At 45.8% G+C, this 22,779-nt stretch overlaps 1 long non-coding RNA gene across 2 annotated transcripts; it reads left to right on the top strand.

Annotated features, from left to right (window-relative positions):
• Positions 1–8,024: 8,024 nt before the first annotated feature.
• LOC119955641 lies at positions 8,025–15,779 on the top strand. Of its 2 annotated transcripts, none has more exons than XR_005458507.1 (4): positions 8,025–8,147; positions 8,496–8,625; positions 9,550–9,651; positions 14,276–15,779. It is a non-coding gene; the product is annotated as an uncharacterized LOC119955641 (long non-coding RNA). The 2 variants fall into 2 exon arrangements; XR_005458508.1 differs by lacking the exon at positions 8,025–8,147 and adding an exon at positions 8,217–8,239.
• The last annotated feature ends 7,000 nt before the right edge of the window (positions 15,780–22,779 follow it).

Below are 22,779 nucleotides of genomic sequence, written 5' to 3'. Positions count from 1 at the left end.
AGGAAGGGAAACAATGAGTGGGAGGATTGGCAGGAGGGATAGAACATAAGAACTAGGAGCAGGAGTAGGCCATCTGGCCCCTCGAGCCTGCTCCGCCAGTCAATGAGATCATGGCTGATCTTTTGTGGACTCAGCTCCACTTTCCGGCCCGAACACCATAACCCTTAATCCCTTTATTCTTCAAAAAACTATCTATCTTTACCTTAAAAACATGTAATGAAGGAGCCTCAACTGCTTCACTGGGCAAGGAATTCCATAGATTCACAACCCTTTGGGTGAAGAAGTTCCTCCTAAACTCAGGAGTGGGAGGTCTGGAGAGGGAGGCGGTGAGCAGGAGGATTGGCAGGAGGGATAGAGGAGTGGGAGGTCTGGGGAGGGAAGCGGTGAGCAGGAATTGGCGTCTAAGTGGATGGTGGAGGAATGTGGCGAGCGAGAGGGCGAATTGAGGGTCAGGGAGGAAAACGGCATGTGAGAGGGCCGTGGAGTGGAGTAGTGAGGAAGAAGGTAGGAAAGGAAGAACAGGCTGTCCCATAATGCAGTGGGATCCAGATTGAGGGATTTGCTTCCCTTTCTTGCCTTCCCAACGTTCTGGCTCATCATTACGATGGTGGGCATGATTCAATTAAAAATGTTAAAGTGCTGCTTTGGTGGGACGTTTCTCGGCAGGGCTGAGAATAACCCTGTTATTCAACCACACTTTGCTGTTTTTTTGGCCTTGGGGAGTTTCTCGCCATTGAGGCCACACAGGCAGGCAGTCACCCTGCACTGGTGAGCTGATGTCGCCAGCAGGACCGACTCCTTGTAGATTGGCACACCATTTTATAAGACACCCTCTTTCACCCCGGCTCTCAGTATCCCGTCCCTGGCTGGCAATGCCAGGGAGCAGGGGGAGTGCCAGGGTGCTACCCTGCCCTGTCCCTAACAGCAGGGGGCCTCAAATCACCTGCAAGACCCCTCGAGGTGCCATCACGCCTGCTTCACATTTCTGAGAACCAGTACTTAACGGCACCTGGTTGAGGCCTCACATATGTGTCCAATAAATACCAGGCGCCCAGTGAATCTGGCAAACACATATTTAGATGAGCCTAATGGCTCATTAAATATGCATTTCAGGATCTCACCTAGTGAGTGTGGGATCCAGATCGCTCCGGGCCTCACGAGGCCAGTAAATTTCATGAGGTTTTTCGCTTGGCGCAAAGGCCGATTTTGGCTTCTCCCGGGATTCAACCTGGGCGCCTGACTCCACGTCGGGTATGTCGAGGTGGTTGAATCGCAGCTGTTGTGAGTCAGAGCGTGATGCACCTTAATGGACTTTATTGACAATCTGAACGATTTTTTTTCTGCTTCTCCCACTCATTAATGTCAATGCTGCTACACTTCAAGCAAAGCTTCAGAGAGTCTTTGGAGCATTTCCTTTGTGTGTGTGTCCCCACCCCCACCGGAACACAGACCATTTGAGAAAACAGGAGCTAGAGGAGTGGCACTCTCTATCTCTTCAATTTTGCACACAAGAATCTTGGCCTGTCTTTGACTATTGCCCAACCAAAACTCACTCCACATTAGAATGCCAAGTAATGGAAAATGATAGAATCCCTACAATGCTGAAGGAGGCCATTCGACCCATCGGGTCTGCAGCGACCCTCCGAAAGAGCACTGTTCTCAGATCCACTCTCCCGCCCACCCCACTCGATCCCTGTAACCGAAGCTGCACATACCTGCACTAAGGGGCGATTTATCATTATCATCAGGCCAGTCCACCTAACCTGTAGATCTTTGGGGTGTGGGAGGAAACCTGAGCACCCGAAGGATACACCGTAGGCACGGGACAATGTACAGTTTCCACTCAGACAGTCACCCATAGCTAGAATCAAGCTCAGGACACTGGCATGGTGAGGCAGCAGTGCTAACCATTGTGCTTCTTTTAAATAAAACGCGCAACATATTCCACAGTCTCTCCTTCAACGTATTCGGGAGGTGGAATATTTGGCACGCCAGTGTGGGTTCATATATGAGTTTTATTTTGACAACATTCAAGGACAAGCCTAGTTTCCTGTGTGCAGAATTGAAGAGGTTGAGAGTGTCTCTCCATTATCTACACCAAGATATGTGGGGATCGCTTGTTTACAATAACTCCCCCCAATTGTAAATCGCATCAGCGTCCAGAGACTTAACAATATGGCAAGAAAGAACACTCTAAATGGGCAATTCAGAAAGTTTATTAACCACTGAAAAAAGAACAAAACAGAAAGTTAAAAATGAAAATTGTCCATTAGCAGCTATTAACAGTATAGGTGGCAGGGTAGTACAGTGATTAGCACTGTTGCTTCACAGCATGAGGGACGCAGTTTTGATTCTCAGCTTGGGTCACTGTCTGTGCGGCTTCTGCATGTCCTCCCCATGTCTGCTTGGTTTTCCTCCGGGTGCTCCGGTTTTCTCCAAGTCCCGAAGGACATGCTGCTAGGTGAATTGGACATTCTGGGCTGGATTCTCCGGTTGCCGACGCCGAAATAGTGTTCGGCGACCAGCCGGAGAATCCAAATTTCCGACCAAATCGGGGGCGGCGCCTCTTTCCTGAGGCTCCACCTCCTCCAAAATGGCCTCATCGAGGAGCTCTATCGACGAACATTGCCTGAGGCCCACCCCCGATGCTCCGCCCCCAATCGGCCGAGTTTCGACGGCATGGGTCTCTCATGGTCTCACCCGGTCTCAGGACTCAGTCTAGTGGTGCCACAGTCAAGGGAGGGCCGTCCACTGGCAGGGGTGGGGGGGCATTATTTGGGGCTGGGGGTACTGTGTAGGGGGGGGGGGGGGGGTTCCAGGACGGGCGAGCCGGGCGAAGGGGGGGACTATTTTGTGGGCCGATTCCGCGAGTGGCTGCCGCCATGTTGCACGGCGCAGCCGCTGCAGGCCACCGCCATGCGAATGCGCGGCCACAGACCGGGGATTTCTCTGGGGCCATATCTGCAGATCGAGTCGGATGCTCTACGCTGCCTTCCTGCTCGCCCCCAGCAAAACGGGTAATCGGTGGCTATTTTGCAACAGTTTTTCTGGCGTAAAACGCCACCATTCCCACGCCGGCGTGGGGATATTGCCCCAGAATCGGAGAATCCAGCCCCCTGACTTCTCCCTCAGTCTACCTAAACAGGCGCAATGGCGTGGCGACGAGAGAAATTTCACAGTAACTTCATTGTGGTGTTAATGTAAGCCTACTTGTGACACTAATAAAGATTATAAGATTTTTTAATTAACAGTAAGAGGAGAAAACTTAACCTTAAAAATTGACCAAGTTGTGAGGTGGCAATTCCGAGAAACATCAATAGCAGCTCTCAACATCGCTCCAAAAATATCTTTAACCCCTACATTCCCCACATCTTTCTCCTTCCATCTATCTGCCCTTCTTTCACTCTGTCTGTTCTTTCTTCCTCTCTGCCCATCTTGACACAAAATTGCTTCCCGAGACCCCTTTTGATACCTTACAAATTGAAAGCCCACCTTTCCCATTGGCTGGACAATAGCCAGCTGGTCTGTAGCTTGCTAATTGCTCACATTTTTAAGACAACAAATTCTTTCAAACTACATCCCTTATCTTGAGGTAGGCTGAGTGTTGGCGAATAATTGGTTAATTTAGCTGTCTGTCATTTGAAGATGACGTTCCTTAAACAAGGATCTATTCAGTCCTCCTAATCAAGGTTAACAAATCATGTTATCGCTTTTTATTCCGTGGCCTTAAAAGTACACAAAATTCTTACTTTCAAAGCAATTTAAGCATTCAGAATTAAGTGTTCATAATGCTAATAATAATTAGAGTTAACTTTTGTGTTCCAAATTACATTTTGAGACTTTCTAATCATAGAATCATAGAATCCCTACAGTGCAGAAGGAAGGATGGCATGTCTGCGCAGTGGTTAGCACTGCTGGCTCACCGCGCCGAGAATCCGGGTTCGCTCCTGGCCCAGGGTCACTGTCCATGTGGAGTTTGCACATTCTCCCTGTGTCTGCATGGGTCTTACCCCTGCAACACAAAGATGTGCAGGGTAGGTGGATTGGCCACGCTAAATTGCCCCTTGTTTGGAAAAAACAGAATTGGGTACTTTGAATTTATTTTTTTAAAGTGCAGAAGAAGGCCATGCGGCCCATCACGTCTGCACCGACCTTCGAAAGAGCACTCTACCCATGTCCACTCATCCATCCACCCCAAACTATTCCCGTAATCCCATAACCTAACCTGCACATCCCTGGACACAAAGTGGTAAAGTAATCCACCCAACCCACACATCCTTAGACTGTCCAAAAGGAAACCAGAGCACTCGGAGGAAGCCACTCAGACACAGGGAGAATGTGCAAACTCCACACAGACAGTGACCCAACGCTAGAACTAAACCTGAGTGCCTGCTGCTGTGAAGTAGCTGTGTTATAATTATTAATAAATTACTTATTCTTTAATTGTCTCACAGTTATGGCTGTCTGCTAACTAATCTGGCTGGTTTAGTTCTTATTAAAATGGCTTCCCTCAATTTTAGAAGAAATTGCTGAGCCACATATTAATTCAAACTTAAAACTGATTGCAGATCTAAATCTAGTCATTCTGAAACTACCAATAGCGAGACATTAGAAAGGAAAGTGGCAGGACATCCCATAATATAGTGGAATCCAGAGTACAGTATTTGTGTCCTTTTTTTTCCTTCTGTTCCGCTGCTCTGCCTAATCATTAAGATGTTCTGACTTTGGGTGGCACAGCAGCACAGTGGTCAGCACAGTTGTTTCATAGTTCCAGGGTCCAAGATTCGATTCCCGGCTTGGGTCACTGTCTGCTGTCTGCACATTCTCCCCGTGCCTCCCATAGTCCAAAGACATGCAGGTTAGGTGGGTTGGCCTTGCTAAATTGCCCTTAGTGTCCAAAAAAATAAGTTAGGTGGAGTTACTGGGGAGGGTTACAGGGATGAGGTGGAGGTGTGGGCTGGGGTAGGGTGTTCTTTCCAAGGGCCAGTGCAGATTCGATGGGCCAAATGGCCTCCTTCTGCACTGTAAATTCTACGATTCCATGATTCTATGACTCACTGCGTGATGCTGCTTAATGGATAAGTTGTTGCCATTCTGAATATTTAGTCGCAAGCTCCTCCCAGCCATTCAAGTGAAGCTTCAATATCTTCAGAGTGGAGCTTCATGGTGTCTGGAACATTTTCTTTGTCCTCTCAAAACGCTGGTGATTTGAGAGTTCAGAAAACAGGACCTAGTGGAGAGACGATCTCAATGTCTTCAAATTTGCACAAAAGAAACCTGGCCTATCTTTGAATGCATTTAAAATGAAACTCATACATCAACCCACATCTGATCAGGCAAGTATTTCACTTCCCATATTCATTGAAGAGATACTCTGGAATACATTCAGCATTTCCCATCGGTTGGCAGCCACCTATCTCAAAAGGAGGAATTTAACGCTGGATTAGTTACACCAGCTCAGCATGATACAAACTATCATGGCACGGTGGTACAATGGTTAGCACAGTTGCCTCACAGCAACAGGGACCCGGGTTCAATTCCAGCCTGGGTGACTGTGTGGAGTTTGCACTTTCTCCCCGTGTCTGCGTGAATTTCCTCCAGGTGCTCCGGTTTCTTCCTCATTGGATTGGATTGGATTGGATTGGATTTGTTTATTGTCATGTGTACCGAGGTACAGTGAAAAGTATTTTTCTGCAAGCAGCTCAACAGATCATTAAGTACATGGGAAGAAAAGGGAATAAAAGAAAATACATAATAGGGCAACACAAGATATACAATGTAACTACATAAGCACTGGCATCGGATGAAGCATACAGGGTGCAGTGTTAATGAGGTCAGTCAATAAGAGGGTAATTTAGGAGTCAGGAGACAGTGGGGAAGAAGCGGGTTTTGACAAAGATGTGCAGGTTAGCTGGTTTGGCCATGCTGAATTGCCCTACAAAAGGTTAGGTCAAGTTACAGGGATAGGATGGAGGCATGGGCTTAAGTATGGTGCTCTTTCCAAGTGCCGGTGCAGACTTGATTGGCCGAATGGCCTCTTTCTTCACTATAAATTCCCTGACTTCTATGGTAGTGAGTGTTTGACAATAAAATCTCAGCAAATCAGCAAAAGACCGAATGTACAGGCCAGTTGCTGTCGCCACACTCAAGTACTGAAGCGAGTCCTGGACAAGAGAAATTCCATCAGCGATGCCTCCGTCTCATCCCCAGATTGAATGGGAAGACCATCGAACAAATGCTTGTGTCGTTCTTGAAGACAGCTCCATAAGCATTCAGACAAAACTCCTCCAAAATCAGTCCCGTGGACTGGAATTTGCATCTAAGCGGCCAAAACGCTTCAAGGGTAAGGTTGCGGTGAAGGAAGCTGCCAAAATCAATAGGTGCATGCTTGGATCCAAAGAGGATGTGAGGTGAGTGGATGGTGCAATGTGAGAAGGAGGTTCAGGAATTACTATCCTGTCATCTTCAAAGGTTTCAGCCCCTCTACTTATCATGGTTGTGTTTGCACCAATGTTGGTCAGCATTGAGTGACACCTCCAAGAAGATATGGACATACAGTTGTGTCTTTCCCCTAATAGTGTGTTGTTCCTGTCTGTAGTTCTGCACCACCTTGTCCTGCAAGAGAAAGGTAGGTGATTACAGTATTTGGGTGATGTGGCTATCATGGTTGAACATCTCACATTATGTGCAAGTTGTGAGGCTTCCAGCAGGGCTACATGAGTGAGCTGGAGCTCTGAATGTCAGGTATGAATTGTGCTTGATAGAGAATGTTGATTTGTGAGTGACGTGGGAAAGGGTGGAGCAGTGTGTGGGACTTGTGGCTCATCCATCAAATGTCTTCCTGATGTGCATCCAGTTCCTTGAGACTGCACTGCTTGCTTTGGCAATGATGTCTACATTCCTTCGTTGTGTCTGCCTCGGGGACCTTCTGCCCATCTAGGTGTAAAGGACTGTCCACTTCCAGCACCATGACATGCAGTGCCTCATCACAGAACCTTGTGGCATGTCCTCTGTCTCCTTGTGACATTTTCTCTCTTCTACAAACTGCTCCCAACTCCTGCTGTAGCCAGAATGCAACTTCCCTTTGAGTGGTACAAAGCATTTTTAAAAATAAATTTAGAGTACCCAATTATTTTTTTCCAATTAAGGGACAATTTAGAGTGGCCAATCCACCTAGCCTGCACATCTTTGGGTTGTGGGGGGGGAAACCCACACAAACACGGGGAGAATATGCAAACTCCACACAGTGACCCAGGGCCGGGATCGAACCTGGGCGCCGTGAGGAAGCAGGGCTAACCCACCACGCCACCATGCTGCCCTCGAGTGGTACAAAGCTGGCTTTAAGTAGTACAGACTAGCTTCAAGTGGTGTCCATCTCACACAAAAGTGGGCAGTGTTGGGAAATACAACACATTAAGACCAGGCCGCAGGTTACTATCATTTAAATAAGGCAGCAACATGACCCCCACCCTTATTTACGGACATTAAAGGGCAGCATAGTGGCGCAGTGGATAGCACTGGGACTGCAGCACTGAGGACCCGGGTTCGAATCCCGGCTCTGGGTCACTGTCCGTGTGGAGTTTGCACATTCTCCCCATGTCTGCGTGGGTTTCACCCCCACAACCCAAAGATGTGCTGGTTAGGTGGATTGGCCACACTAAATTGCCCTTAATTGGAAAAAAAATAATTGGCTCCTCTAAATTTATAAAACAAAACAAAAAAAATTTGGGGCAGCATTATTATTCAAAGTCCCACCACCAGCAACCCCAGCCCTGTTTTATGCCCATATCATGTTTTACAGTCCTCTTTCCATCCCTATAAACCGTAGCTAGCTCTAAAATAATCCACTTGTTGCTTATCAAAATGGCACACAATGTCCTTATTGAGTTCACAGGAAATCAGTCAGTGAACATGTGAAGCTCCTTGAGCAGCGTTTGAGCAAATGCTGTTCAGGAAGCTTGACAAATAGGAACCGGATAAACCTGTCTGGTGAAGTTGTGAAATTCTACCTTATTTCAATTGGCTAATTCCTTTTTGTTCACGAGCTGCATGGTTGCTCTGGTAACAAAGGGTGTAGTTACTGCCCAACAATAAAATCCTCCAAACATAAAGTTCTGTCAGGTGATTCTGGGCAGGTGTACACAAGGGTAAGTTTCAGCTGTGTCCATGTTAAGCTCAGCGGGTATCATATTCTTGTCGCGTATTGTGTTTTGATGCATGTTTAGCAGATACTTATCAGGTTAAACTCTGTTCTAGGAACATTTCATGTGGCTACAGAGGCAAAATGATTGATTTTGTAGACTCCAGCGTATACACAACTGTCAATGAAGTTATTCCAGTGCTATATCATGCTTTTATTTTTGTGGTTTTAAAACTCTCACAAAATGTATCAGGCAGTGTCTACTGGCAGGTAGCAGTGTAGGATGGCCGGTAGTCATTTTGAAGTTTTATCTCACTGTAACACAATACATTTTGCTGTATTTTGTTCCCCTCAGACACAACACATGCTCAGTAAGATTGGGTGAGCATTTTTGAGGACAAGGCAACTTCCAAACAGAAACGACATCCATCGACTGGGAGTCGAAGAAAAATTAAGGAGCACAATGGTGTGAGTTATTACTAATGGTAAGGTGTGAGGTCTGGACATTCAAACTTTTATTGCGTGTAACCTGAAGCAGACAGAAAATAAGTATTTCTTATTCACTGAATGTAATTGTTACCTACTGCCCCAGATGAGAGCTGACTCAGTCATTAAAGGAGAATCTATCTGAGAAGAGGTTGATATTTATCATCTTTTATTACAATAGGTATTTCGAACTTCATTTGGAAAGTAACCTGTAGTGTTGATAAGAGGATTTGCATGAATTATTATAAGCCATTTGGAAAATATGAGATCTTGTCTGGTGGTTTTTTGGGGTCTTGGGTTCCATTCCACCACAAAATACAATGTTACAATGTGGGTTAGCATTAGCAGCCACCCCTCCTAATCTCCGTGATCAAAAGTGGAAGGGTAAGTGTGACCGACATAGCTGAAGGAGTGTCCTGGTACCGATGGCTGATGTGTATGCCCGCTTGCACCAAAAAGGTAGAGGAAAATAAATACATGGGGTGTCCAACAAAACTGTAATTTACGTGGACAGTTTTGTTGAAAGTTGTTAAAATTTGGTTTCAGTAAATAGCATTGTAAATAATTGCAAAGATACCAATTGGGCACAAATTCACTTTGTGGCAGTTGGCAGAGGCTCGGTGGGCCACTGGTTTGCTCCTGTGCGGTCCTGTTCTATCGTTTCTAGCTGTTGCTTAGTGGTATTTTTCCATTCAGTTCCAGCACAGTGCCCTGGTCAAGAAACAAGCTGGAGATCTGTGCTGTTCTGTATATTGTTTTGTTTTTCTGAGCCTTGTTCTAACTGGTTTTTTTTTAACACGTGACTGCTTTGTTATCAAAACTAACTTCTTGTTGTGGGAGCTGATGTACAAATCAGGACAAGTAACGAAAAATGCAAAGTGATTTTTCACAACTGACCATTGCCATTTTCTTCTCTTTCCAAGCCTGCCGATATGTGGCACGGAAGATCTCCGCTCTTTGTTGTGGGAAGAGGGAAGATCGAACGGAGTCTGTGCCAACTCCAGTTGCAATCAAGCAGGCAAAGTGTACGTGTGCAGAAAATCTATCTCATTACTGTTAATATGCTGTAATACGTCATTGAACATCTCCATTTCTAGCTCAATTGCAGAGAATCTCTTTATGCTGTTTGTGACTTCAAATGTTGACTGAAAATGTAGCCAGGTTCCTGAGATTCCAATTTTCTTCACAGAAGCACAGAAAATAGCAGGAGGAGGCCATATATATCTAACTGCTTCTTGAAAACATACACTGTTTTCGCCTCAATGACCTCCTGTGATAACGAATTCCACTCTCTGGGTGAAGAAACCTTTCCTCACCTCTGTCCTAAATTGTCTAGTCCATATGCTCAGCCATTTCTTTGTTCCCCATTATATATGCCCCTGTTTCTGACTGTAAGGGACCTACATTTGTCTTCACCAAACTTTTTCTCTTCACGTACCAACAGAAACTTTTACAGTCAATGTTTATGTTCCCTGAAAGCTTACTCTCATACTCTATTTTTCCCTTCTTAATCAATCCCTTGGACCTTCTTTGCTGAATTCTAAACTGCTCCTCAGACCGGCTGCCTGATTCTCCGTCAGCAGGATTCTCCCCTTTGCCGGCAGTGCACCAACGCCGATGGGTTTCTTGATGACGTGGGGTAGCCACAATGTGGAACCCCAATGGTCAGCTGCCGGAACGGAGGACTCTGCTGCTGGCGGAGGCACACCGCATCGGAAAACGTTATTGGCGGGATGGAGAATCCCACCCCTGTTGTTTTTCTTGGCCAATCTGTATGTTTCTCACAAACTGTTATAGTAAGAATAAGGCAATGGACAGAATCATAGAATTTACAGTGCCGAACGAAGCCATTCGGCCCATTGAGTCAGCACCGGCCCCTGGAAACAGCACCCTACTTAAATCCACGCCTCCACCATGTCCCAGTAACCCCACCTAACATTTTTGACACAAATTTTATTTTATTTTTTATAAATTTAGAGTACCCAATTCATTTTTTCCAATTAGGGGGAAATTTAGCATGGCCAATCCACCTAGCCAGCACATCTTTGGGTTGTGGGGGCGAAACCCACGCAAACACTGGGAGAATGTGCAAACTCCACATGGACAGTGACCCAGAGCCGGGATCGAACCTGGGACCTCGGCGCCGTGAGGCAACAGGGCTAACCCACTGCACCACCATGCTGCCCCATTTTTGACACACATGAGCAATGTAGCATGGTCAATCTACCGAATCGCAGGAAGGCGGAGCACCCGGAGCAAACCCAAGCAGACTCGGGGAGAAAGTGCAGACTCCACACAGACAGTCACCCGAGGCCGGAATTGAATCCGGGTCCCTAGCACTGTGAGGCAGCAGTGCTAACCACTGTGTCACTGTGCCGCACACCTCATCAGAATTTGGCAAAGAGTCATTTCTGGTGAAAAACCAGTGTGAATCCTGCTGCCGACACCCAGTCAATGTGCAGTGGTGGGGTTTGGGGGAGGGGGGAGGGAGTCCCAGAGAGTGAGTGATCATGAATGACATACTAATGTATTAAAATGACATTCCTGGAATTCTATTGCATGTTTCCCAGTACTCCGCGAGCGAGGGAGGGGTGGGAGGGGAATTGAAAATCCGAAATCACAAGCTCGCCAGAGAGATTCGCATTTTCCAATACTGTCCGGATTTTGGGCCTGCTTCACCAATCCCATGCACGGCTAGTGTGGGTCCAAATTCACCTTGTATAAATCAGATGTTCTGTGCTGTGCTGTTCTATGTTCTAACTGCATGAGCAATGCTGCTGTCAGCATGACTTTGCAGTACCGGGTTCTCTGATAATAGGAATAACCTGTTTCATTAGTTAAATAGATTTGAAGCTTCTGACAGTATCTGCCTATTGTGATCCAGAACGCTTGGCAGCTGATTCATTATTTGGCGTGTTCCAAGAACATTAGATAGGTGATGTTTGCAGAATGTCTCCTCGATTGCAAGAACAACACTGTATCCTCCCAATAACAATTCATGTTACACAGTGTTTGATTAAGGACGAGTGTAAATACAGCCAGCTTGTTTGAAAGTGAAATTCAATTGCATTTTTGCCGTTAATCTCTGAGTAACAGTTTATTGGACTGCTGGTATCCACTGGAATTAATTACACATGAGAAATACGCCTGAAGCTTTACAGGAATTAAACATCACCATTAATATCACCGATTGAATCAGGGTTGTCAAAAGTATGCCAAAGTAAATGTTTTTTTAAAATATTTTATTCAGGCATTTGCATAGACAAACAACAAACAAAACAAATGAATGTAGAAGTAAAATTATAAAACTTAATAAATGAGCATTCCCCACTGCCGTACCCCTCCTGCCATCCTGTTCTCCCCATTTTAACCCCCTTAACACCCTCCTCTCCCTCTGCTGACACCAGTCCTTCTTAAACAAGTCAATGAATGGCTTCCATTTCCGAGCGAATCCATCAACTAACCCCTTAGGACGAACTTGACATTCTCCAGCCTCAGAAACTCTGCCAGATCACTCACCCACACCTCCGCTTTCGACGGCTCCAAGTCCCTCCGCCCAAGTAAAATCCATTTCCGGGCTATAAGGGAAGCAAATGCCAAAACATCGGCCTCTCTCACCCTCTGGACTCCTGGGTCTTCTGACACCCCAAATATCGCTACATCTGGACTCGGGGCCACCTTTACCCCCAACACCTTGAGTATTATGTCCGCAAACCCCTGCCAGAACCCCTTAAGCTTTGGAATGCCGAAAACATGTGAACATGATTCCCGGACCCCTGCGCACTGTCCAGACCTGTCCGTTACTCCCTCAAAGAACCTACTCATCTTCGCCACCATCAGATGCATCCTGTGGACTACTTTAAACTGAATAAGACTGAGGCTTGTTCACAACGAGGACACATTCACCCTCCGCAGAACTTCCTCCCACGTCCAGGCCTCCACTCCCCATGCCCCCTGCCCAAGCTCCTCCACCCACGTCCGCTTAATGCATCCCATCAATCCATCAGGTCCTTGTAGACCTCGGACACCTTCCCCTCCCCTATCCTCTTGACAACACCTTACCTTACTGCCCCAAGGGAGGCAATCCGGGATTGGACGGCACCTCTTTCCTCACAAAATCCCGGACCTGCAAGTACCTGAAATTGTACCTGGTCAGTCCATACTCTTCCTCCAGGTCCTCTAATTTCACAAAGCTGCCCCCTATGAACAAATCCCAGAATTGCTCAATTCTTGCCTGCTGCCATCTCCAACACCTCGTGCAAACCGTTGATTATGACAGATCGGTGCCCACACCGAGGCATTCTACAGTGTCAAATGCTGTCTCCTTTGCCCCCATACCCTCAGGACCAACATCGCCACTGGGCTTACAGAGTACATGGCCGGTGAGAACGGCAGAGGTGCCATTAGTTTAGGGCAGCATGGTAGCACAAGTGGATAGCACTGTGGCTTCACAGCGCCAGGGTCCCAGGTTTGATTCCCCACTGGGTCACTGTCTGTGCAGAGTCTGCACGTTCTCCCCATGTCTGCGTGGGTTTCCTCCGGGTGCTCCGGGTTTCCTCTCACAGTCCAAAGATGTGCAGGTTAGGTGGATTGGCGATGATAAATTGCCCTTAGTGATCAAAACGTTTAGATGGGGTTATTGGGTTACAGGGATAGGGATAGGCTTAAGTGGGTCGGTGCAGACACGATGGGCCGAATGGCTTCCTTCTGCACTGTATGTTCTTAATAATGCCCTCGAGCTCTTTCCCGTACAACAGGCCACATCCATCCGACCCCTCCCCCACTACCCTTTTCCTAACCAGAGCAATGTTTGCCAACCAGTAGCAATTCATTATATTCGACAATCCAGCAAGCCCCTCCTCGCCCCTGCTCCAAAAAAGACCTTTTGACCCGCGGGTGTTCCCCACCCATACAAACGCCGAGATCAGCGCATTAATCTTCTTCAAGAATGAATTTGGGACAAAGATCAGGAGGTTCTGAAATACGAACGGGAACCTTGGCAGCACCTTCATTTTTATTGTCTGAGGGCGGTACGTGGCACAGTGGTTAGCACTGGGACTACAGAACTGAGGACCAGGGTTCAAATCCCGGCCCTGGGCCACTGTCCATGTGGAGTTTGCACATCCTCCCTGTGTCTGCGTGGGTTTCAGCCCCACAACCCAAAGATGTGCAGGATAGGTGGATTGGCCAAGCTAAATTTTCCAAAAATTGGAGAAAAAAAAATTGGGTACTCTAAATTTAAAAAATAAATCTTTACTGTCTGCACCCGTCCCACCAACGACAGTGGCAGCACATCCCACCTCTTAAAATGCCAAAGTTAATGTTGATATTGTAGCTATTTCTCAAGAATCCTAAGTTAGCATCGCTACATTGTAGGTAGTTTTAATATGCTATATTCAGCTTGATTATCATTTCTGTCAGAGTTTAAAATGACCAGCTTTTCCTTTCCGACTTATCAGACTCATAAAGCACCTTGCACCCCCGCCCACTCAAGCTCAGAATTACTCCTCATGCAAGAAAGAAAAAGTTGAAGTTCGTAAAAACTGCTGAAATACGCCAAAGGACCCTTTAGTGGTCACAATTGTGGTGACAATTATTCACTTGCAACATGAGCTGCGTCACCTGACCTTTGTTTCCATTTGTGTTTAGATCCGAATCCAAACAAGTCGGTCAACGGGGAAATGGCACCTCCTTGGTCTTCAGGTGTCCAGTGTCGCCCCTGAGGGTAAAGAATAGCTCCCTGTAAAGGGCGCTGATCTTCAGCTGTGTGTTTTGGGAATGTGGCTGTTTCTCCAACAGTGAAACTATGAGGCTGCTGTTCTGGTACAGTGATTGATGAAGGCTTGTTCACAATCTCTCATCGAAGAAATGAACTTGTCAGAAAATATTTTACCTGTACCTGTAAAACAGCCAAATCTAGAAACTTTCTGGTGATATTATGAATCTCCTGTTACCAAGACAAGGTACGAGTGCAATGTACTGAATGAAACAAATTTGACTTTTTCAATCTCATCGCTAACTATATCTGTTCCAATGAAGTTTAAAAGCCCTGCTCCACATTATTCATGCATTACTTCTGCTTCATTCAGTCTCCATTTGCCCTTCTGGACTTCTTTGTAGTAAAGTAGAGCTGGTGTTTGAAGTCAGAAACTTAACCCCTTCAAAACCACTCCTGTTAAAATCTACCCTTATGCGAGATGCTAAAAGCTTGACTGAGCTGTTTCGAGCTTAGCTGCAGGAAACCTTTGAGCAAACATTGTCAGTAGTTTGACTTTTTTTCTTCTATTCCGTCTGTACCATCAAAAGCAGTGCATATGTTTAAAATACTAACAACAGTCTGTATTTGTGCTCAAAACACCAAAACAGCATCCTGGTCCCCTGCTTTGTGCAGCAAATTATTTGATTGAATTCTTGCTGTGAGCATATATCTGCACTATCACTGCCTCAAAAAGCAGAAGTATTTTAAAATACACATTTCCATATCCCTTCCACTTCTGTGGTGACCAAAGCAAATCTGAGAAAATTACTCAATTTTGTGAAGTTAATGTAGTTGAAAGTGATTTTATTTTTAAAGTAAACCCTTTAAACAAATTGAAATATTGATATTTTAAACCAAATATATTTGGGGGTAAATGTTATTTCAGCTCAATACAGTGCTCATTTACTGCTTTTGTCGTCCTGGTCTTGGAGTTCTGAGCTGCAACAGATTCTGGTGGAATTAAACCTGCCGCACTTACTTGCTGAATACTGCACAATACTGAGTGCGTGCTGAAAACTGACAAATATTGAAGTCCACTCTTTTGATGCAAATTTGTGTTGTTTTCCATTTGGTCGACCTTAAGCATTTGTCATCTCAATTTATAACATGTTTTAATACTCACCGCTTTAAAATACAACAGATAATTAGCGGGCAGCGCACCCTCGCCGGTGGGTTTCCTGACAGCGTGAGGTGGCCACAATGGGAAAACCCATTGGCCTGCCGCAGGAACAGAGAGGGTTGCGCCACGCGGGAAAACACAGCTAGCGGACCGGAAATGTATTTTAAATTCTTGAATTTTAACTGTCTTTGTGATTATAATTATGATACTCTGCCACTAAGTTTCTCTCCTGTCATATGTTTCCTCATAAATCCTCAATAAATATGGAATAACAACTTGTCTTTCCATCTTGCATTCAACACAGCAGCTCAGAAGAAATTGCCAATTGCAAATGGGGAACAACAAAGTACTTTCTGTGCCTGCTGGGCACTGCAAGGACTGGGATGCCTTATTGACCCTGTTAATCACATTTTAGTTTGATGCTTTAAGTTTCATTTGGAATTTGTGTTTGTTAAGGAGGTATTCCTTTAAGGGGCTGCCCCTTTTAATTTGTCCCTCAGTTTATTTAATTTAGTTTATTTGACTGAATCAAAATAGTTGGGGAACAACATTGCATGGGAAGAGAAAGCTGATTGGTTGGCAGTGGACTCTGGTTGGTGGGGGGGGGGGGGGGGGGGGGGGGGGGTTGCCATGGAGAATGCAGCATTACACAGTTAAATGCCCAGCTTTGTTCAGATTCAAATTGGGCAGGTAACTTTGTTTAGCCAGGGCATTAACGGTGGGGAGGTAAACAATGAATGACTGCTCCCGAAACTTTGGCTCAGTTGAAAAAGCTGCAATGTGTGGACATGTCCCTCCTGCCTGCAAAGGACAGGGCCCTGTGTGTGAATACATGTGGCTCTGAGCATATCGAAGTGAACCATATTGCGAGCCCGACTAACAATCTTAAATTGGTTTTCAGTGTAGTTCTTAGCACAATTAAGGTTGTTTAGCGGGTATTGCCCTATTACGTATTTTCTTTTATTCCCTTTTCTTCCCATGTACTTAATGATCTGTTGAGATGATCGCAGAAAAATACTTTTCACTGTACGTCAGTACATGTGACAATAAAGAAATCCAATCCAATCCTATTGTCCAATCAGAGAATCACATCAAATGTTGAACACTGGGCTGGATTCTCCGCACCCGACGCCAAAATCGCGGCCGGCGCAGGGGCGGAGAATCCATTTCCCTGGAATCGGGACTGACGCATGTTCCCGAATTCTCTGGGCCCTGAAAAGCAGCATACTCGAGTACGGTGCACCGCATATCCGTTACCTGCGGCCATTGCTGGAGGCCCGCCTCGCCATTCTTTGCCCCCGACAACGTGGATCTAACATGGTCCTGCTGGTTGGCATACTAGCGTGGCGACTGCGGGCTCAGTCCGCGGCCACCATGGTCACGGACGGGCCGATCGGAGGGCCGACGGGCAATTTTTGTGTGGGCGGTCCGGGTCGGGCGAGCAGCTCATTGGGGCACTATGTTGACAGTCCAGCTCTGCGGTCTCAGTCCTCCATGGAGCATGGCATGGCCGCTGGAGGCTGCCACTGTGCGCATACGCGGCCTCTGAACCGGACATGCGGGGGCCCATATCTACAGCAAAAGCTGCTAGTTTCACAGTTTCACGCTGGTTCACTGCTAGCCCCCTGCAGGGCTTGGAATATGTGGCCCTTTCACACCAGTGAAAGTCCAGTGAAAGTTTTCACCACGGTGTGGGGACATAGTCCCAAAAACAGAGAATCCAGCCCACTCTGTTTTGTGTTTTGCAAGCATGGGCTAGTTGAGTATGGTCAGTATTTTGCTTGTTGTAAACAGCTTAAGGGACGTGCTGTATGAGATGATGCACCAATCTTTGGGATGTATAGCTGATATATCTGGCATCACACCAGCACTGAAATTCGCATACCACATTGCTCATCTGTGTGGAATGTACAACATCCTTTTGGCTTGACATCAGCATCCTGTTAGTGGACAATACCACTCGTGTTTCTGCTGCTCACCAGCAGCGTGCAATGGCTAGCTTCAGCAATGGCTCAAACCTCTGAGACCCTTTACCCAGGTAATCTGAGGTAGACTGAGCATTGTTCAGGACCTTAAGTGGTGGGTGTGGGCCCATTCATAAGTTTGCATGATGTACAGTGAGTGATGACGAGCAGTGGACAGCATGTCTACATTCATTGGTCAGTATGTGTGTTGGGAATTCTACACTTCCACAGACTGTAAGATTGACCTTATTGCCATTGTAAATAGGTCCGAGCCATTTGCTGACCGTTCAAGCTGGACGCTGAAATATGTCGCATTGGTGACACGGTTGTCAGCACTGCTGCATCACAGCGCTATGGACCCGGGTCCAATTCCGACCTTGGGTCACTGTCTGTGTGGAGTTTGCATCTTCTCCCCGTGTTTGCGTGGGTTTCTTCAGAGTTCTCCGGTTTCCTCCGGGCAGCACGGTAGCATGGTGGTTAGCATAACTGCTTCACAGCTCCAGGGTCCCAGGTTCGATTCCCGGCTGGGTCACTGTCTGTGCGGAGTCTGCACGTCCTCCCCGTGTGTGCGTGGGTTTCCTCCGGGTGCTCCGGTTTCCTCCCACAGTCCAAAGATGTGCGGGTTAGGTGGATTGGCCATGCTAAATTGCCCATAGTGTCCTAAAAAGTAAGGTTAAGGGGGGGGGGGGGGGGGTTGTTAGGTTACGGGTATAGGGTGGATGCTTGGGTTTGAGTAGGGTGATCGGCACAACATCGAGGGCCGAAGGGCCTGTTCTGTGCTGTACTGTTCTATGTTCCTCGCACAGTCCAAACATGTGCAGGTTAGATGGATGAGCCATGTTAAAAATTGCCACTGAGTGTCCAAAGATGTGCAGGTTGGTGGGGTTATGAAAATAGAGCAGGGGAGTAGGCCTAAGTAGGGTACCCTTTCAGAGGGTTGGTGCAGAATCAATGGGCCAAATGGCCTCCTTCTGAACTGTAGGGAATCTATGGACCCAATGGGGAGCTCTCCTGAAGGATAATGCCTAACCTGATCAGATCATTTCATGCTGTATATCATGCAAAGCTATAAATGGGCCTAAGGACACTACTTTTGTTCCTGAAAAGTGAATGAAATGAAATGAAAATCACTTATTGTCACAAGTAAGCTTCAATGAAGTTACTGTGAAAAGCCCCTAGTCGCCACATTCCGGCGCCTGTCCAGGGAGGCTGGTACGGGAATTGAACCGTGCTGCTGGCCTACCTTGGTCTGCTTTCAAAGCCAGCAATTTAGCCCAGTGTGCTAAACCAGCCCCTCCTACCTGTCTACCTCCGCCCAGTCTACCTCCGATCGCCCTGGAAGGAAAGACGCCTGGAAAATTTGAACAACATGTGAAGCTACTTGTTGCATGCTGTTACAATACAGCAGCAACATAGGAACATAGAACATAGGAACTGGGAGCAGACGTAGCAATTCAGGCCCTTCAGCCTTCTCTGCCATTCAATCAGATGATGGCTGATCCATTCCTGGTCTGATACCTACCTAACTCCCCACCTGTTCCCCATATCCCTTTAACCTGTTTTTAAAAATCAGAAATATACCGATCTCCTCCTTGAAACCATTTAATGATTCGGACTCCATCGCACTATGGGGCAGCTACTCTGTCATCTGTGTACAAGTCCCTAACCATCAGTGTCCCCTCGTCCTGTCTCCACCTTTTAAAGATGGTGTCCATTATTGCAGGAGTAAACCTGTGGTTGTTGCAGATGGGGGCCATAGTGGATATTTCAGTTACACTGCAGGGCTGTTTCATCTGGTATCATGTTCGGAGCATGGCTACAACCATTGGGCCTCTTGAGTACTTGGTCAGGGGGGAGGAGGGGGATGGAGTGTGGGTTGTGACTAGGGCTCAGAGGGATGTCCCACTGTAGGAACTCTCCTCCATCTTCACCCATTCCACTCCGTCAGTCCATCCCCTCCCTCTGCCAGCTGTGACCACCCAGTGGTCGAACATTAGGTTTGGGAGGGCCAGGCCTCCCATGTTTCTCTTCTTTTTTAGGACCTTTTTTTGGATCCTCGGGTTCAGATCCCGGCTCTGGGTCACTGTCCGTGTGGAGTTTGCACATTTACCCATGTTTTCCGGGGTTTCGCCCCCACAACCCAAAGATGTGCAGGGTAGGTGGATTGGCCACACTAAATTGTCCCTTAATTGGAAAAAATGAATTGGCTACACTAAATTATTTAAAAATAAATAAATAACAATATCCCATTCGCCATCCAAATACAAACAAACAAATGGTTAGAATCAATCATGACCTCACCATTCACAGCTTCTTAATTATGGCTTTAGGAGTCACACAGTCTGGATACCTTAACCTAAATTATGTAATAATATTACTGCAACAAATATATGCCTTAATCCGGGATTTTAAAACCCTTACTGCAACAGATATAAAATACAATATTCATACAAATTTCTTACATTCATCACACATGTATGATATCAGCACTTAGCTGTAGAAGACCTGGGGTAGCTCACGGAGATAAGGAGGCCTCTAGCGACAAGGCTATGGAACACCATGTGAAGCAGTGGGTGGCTGGAGCATCAACCACTCAGGCCATCTCCGCACAGCAGCATTCTGAACGGAGTTGCTTTCAGCGCAACAACTTCACCCAGTGATCGGATCGTTAACCAATATCTTCACTCGGGTATCAGGGGCTGGATTCTCCGTCGGCAGGATCCTCCGGTCCACCGGCAGCGCACTCATGCCTTCGGATTTCCCAAGGGCGTGGGGATGCCTACAATGGGGAAACCCCAGTGGCCAGCTGCCAGGGCGGAGGATCTAGGATTGGACAACACTGAATTACCTGAAAACCAAGACCGTCAGTAGGTCTTGCAAGTGACCCACTTGCGTATGCTAGAAGCTACATATATTCACACAGGACCCTTCCCTTGGCAGACAGAAGGAACATATGCACACACTGCGTCTTTTTCACTTGAACAAAATCTCAGGGAAAATCCATTTCCTGATTTTCCAGAGCCATGCCTTGACCCTTCTCTTTTGCATGGTATGGGATAAGATTATATTGCAATTGATTTGATGTAGCTTTTTGTTAAAGCTAATTCTCTGTACTCCTATTGCAATAACATGCAGAAGAGGCATCTTGTCAGTGAACTTAAAGGCAGTAATTTAATCAAGCAGTTCAAAATATGTCATTAACCAGCATTCAAGCAGAATATGATGGTCATTAGATTCTAGCCTCATACTCACCTCCTGTTACTGTTATTAATCACATGTGACTTTAGGCTTAATAATAATAATCTTTATTGTCACAAGTAGGCTTACAATTACATGCAATGAAGTTACTGTGAAAAGCCCCTAGTTGCCACATTCCGGCGCCTGTTCAGATACACAGAGGGAGAATTCAGAATGTACAAATTACCTAACAGCACATCATTTGGGACTGGTTGGAGGAAACCGGAGCTGCCGGAGGAAGCCCACGCAGAGATGGGGAGAACGTGCAGACTCCGCACAGGCATTGACCCAAGTTGGGAATCGAACCTGGGACCGTTGCATTGTGAAGCTACAGTGATAACCATTGTTCGACTGTGCCACCCTTTTCGGTTTCTTTGAATTAATTGTCATTGTCAGTTTAGATTAAAGTCCAGCTTACTTCTTTATCTTAATGCAAAGCAATGCTCATGCCTGAGAACTGTATGAAACCTTTTCAAAGACATGATGTAAAAATTAAGTCCACGCTGGCAATGTATCAGCATGTTTTGGCAATTACATTGTTAAGGCAATTGCATGATTAAAACAGGAGATGATCATTGGCTCACCCGACAAAAGAGTATAAGTAGATACAGCTGGAACATTTGGTGCGAGGGAACCATGAGTCGCTTGGAACTCTACTCAGCTTCATGTAGAATAAACTTGCTGAAGGTAAAAGACACACTTCTGTACAACCCCTCCACCATATGCTATTATTGATCTTAACACACATTGCAGATTATAAAATGAGAGCATGTTGTTAAAATGTTGTTCCCTTGGGAAGCTATGTCATGGATCTTCAGCCCTCATCTTTCGATTATTACAGTTTTCCCCTGCTAGACATTAATTTAAAACTGCAACATATTTTAGAAATTCCATCCAACATTTCTTTTGTTGTCTTACTCCTAAATAACATTTGGCAGTCATGCCGAGCAATACAAATATTACAACACTTGGAAAGGGGGATCTTCAAATCGGTTTCTTATTGACATGTAGCTTTACGAGCAAACCAGTTTTATTTGACCCAATCGTCAATAACACAACAATCTACCGAAGCGACAAAGAATGTGGAAACTGCAAAACTAGTCCACTTGATGGTGCTCTGTCAAAGATTAATTTTCAATTTTCGAGAAAGTGATGCAAGAACCATTGTAAATACCTTAACAAAACAGAAGATAATTTGTCCTGAATTATTTAATTTGAAAATGTTGAATTATTTAACTTTGAAATGTTTTAAAAATCAACAGAAGCACGGTTTTAAAAATAATGTTTTATAATATTCAGTATCAGAAATGTTTTTTTTACTTGGTGGAATGTGGCAGGTTTGAAGTTGATACCGTGGGTTAAATAGTTCCTACAGCAGCCGGGTCAAATATTGTCATTTATTAATTTTTTTAAAATTTAGAGTATCCAATTCTTTTTTTTTGCCAATTAAGGGGCAATTTAGCGTGGCCAATCCACCTACCCTGCACATCTTTTGGGTTGTGGGGGCGAAACTCATGCAGACACGGGGAGAATGTGCAAACTCCACACGGACAGTGACCCAGAGCCAGGATCGAACCTGGGACCTCGGCACCGTGAGGCAGCAGGGCTAACCCACTGCGCCATCGTGCTGCTCGTCATTTATTAAATTAAAACAGATTGGAATTAGATTTGAAGAGAAAATAAAATCCATATATCATGGAATATTCCTCTATAAAACAAAAATATAACAGATGTCATTTGTTTCTACAAACGTGAAGATTGAAGCGAGGAACAGAAACCTTTACTAATTTATATTTAATCACACTTCCTCAACACTTCCTATGAGACTTTGATCTGATTAATCCGAGATTGAAACTCAGGCCCGAAGGTAATGCTCCAATGCGCTCTACTACCGAGCTTCAAGAGGGTTGACTAACCAAATACTTCCCTAAGGCTGAGCCCAAGTAGCCATTTGCATTGCTACGAGAGTTTTTCTATCTCTTTAATTTAAAATTGCCTGCAGCATTAACCTCAAATCAAATAAGGTACAAAACCGAGTTTGAATCATTTTTAATGGCCACGCTGTGCAGAAATC

Source organism: Scyliorhinus canicula, chromosome 21, assembly GCF_902713615.1.
Source record: "Scyliorhinus canicula chromosome 21, sScyCan1.1, whole genome shotgun sequence".
Taxonomy (NCBI): domain Eukaryota; kingdom Metazoa; phylum Chordata; class Chondrichthyes; order Carcharhiniformes; family Scyliorhinidae; genus Scyliorhinus; species Scyliorhinus canicula.
The sequence above is the reverse complement of the archived record's forward strand: the minus strand, read 5'-3'. Positions and strand labels throughout refer to the sequence as shown.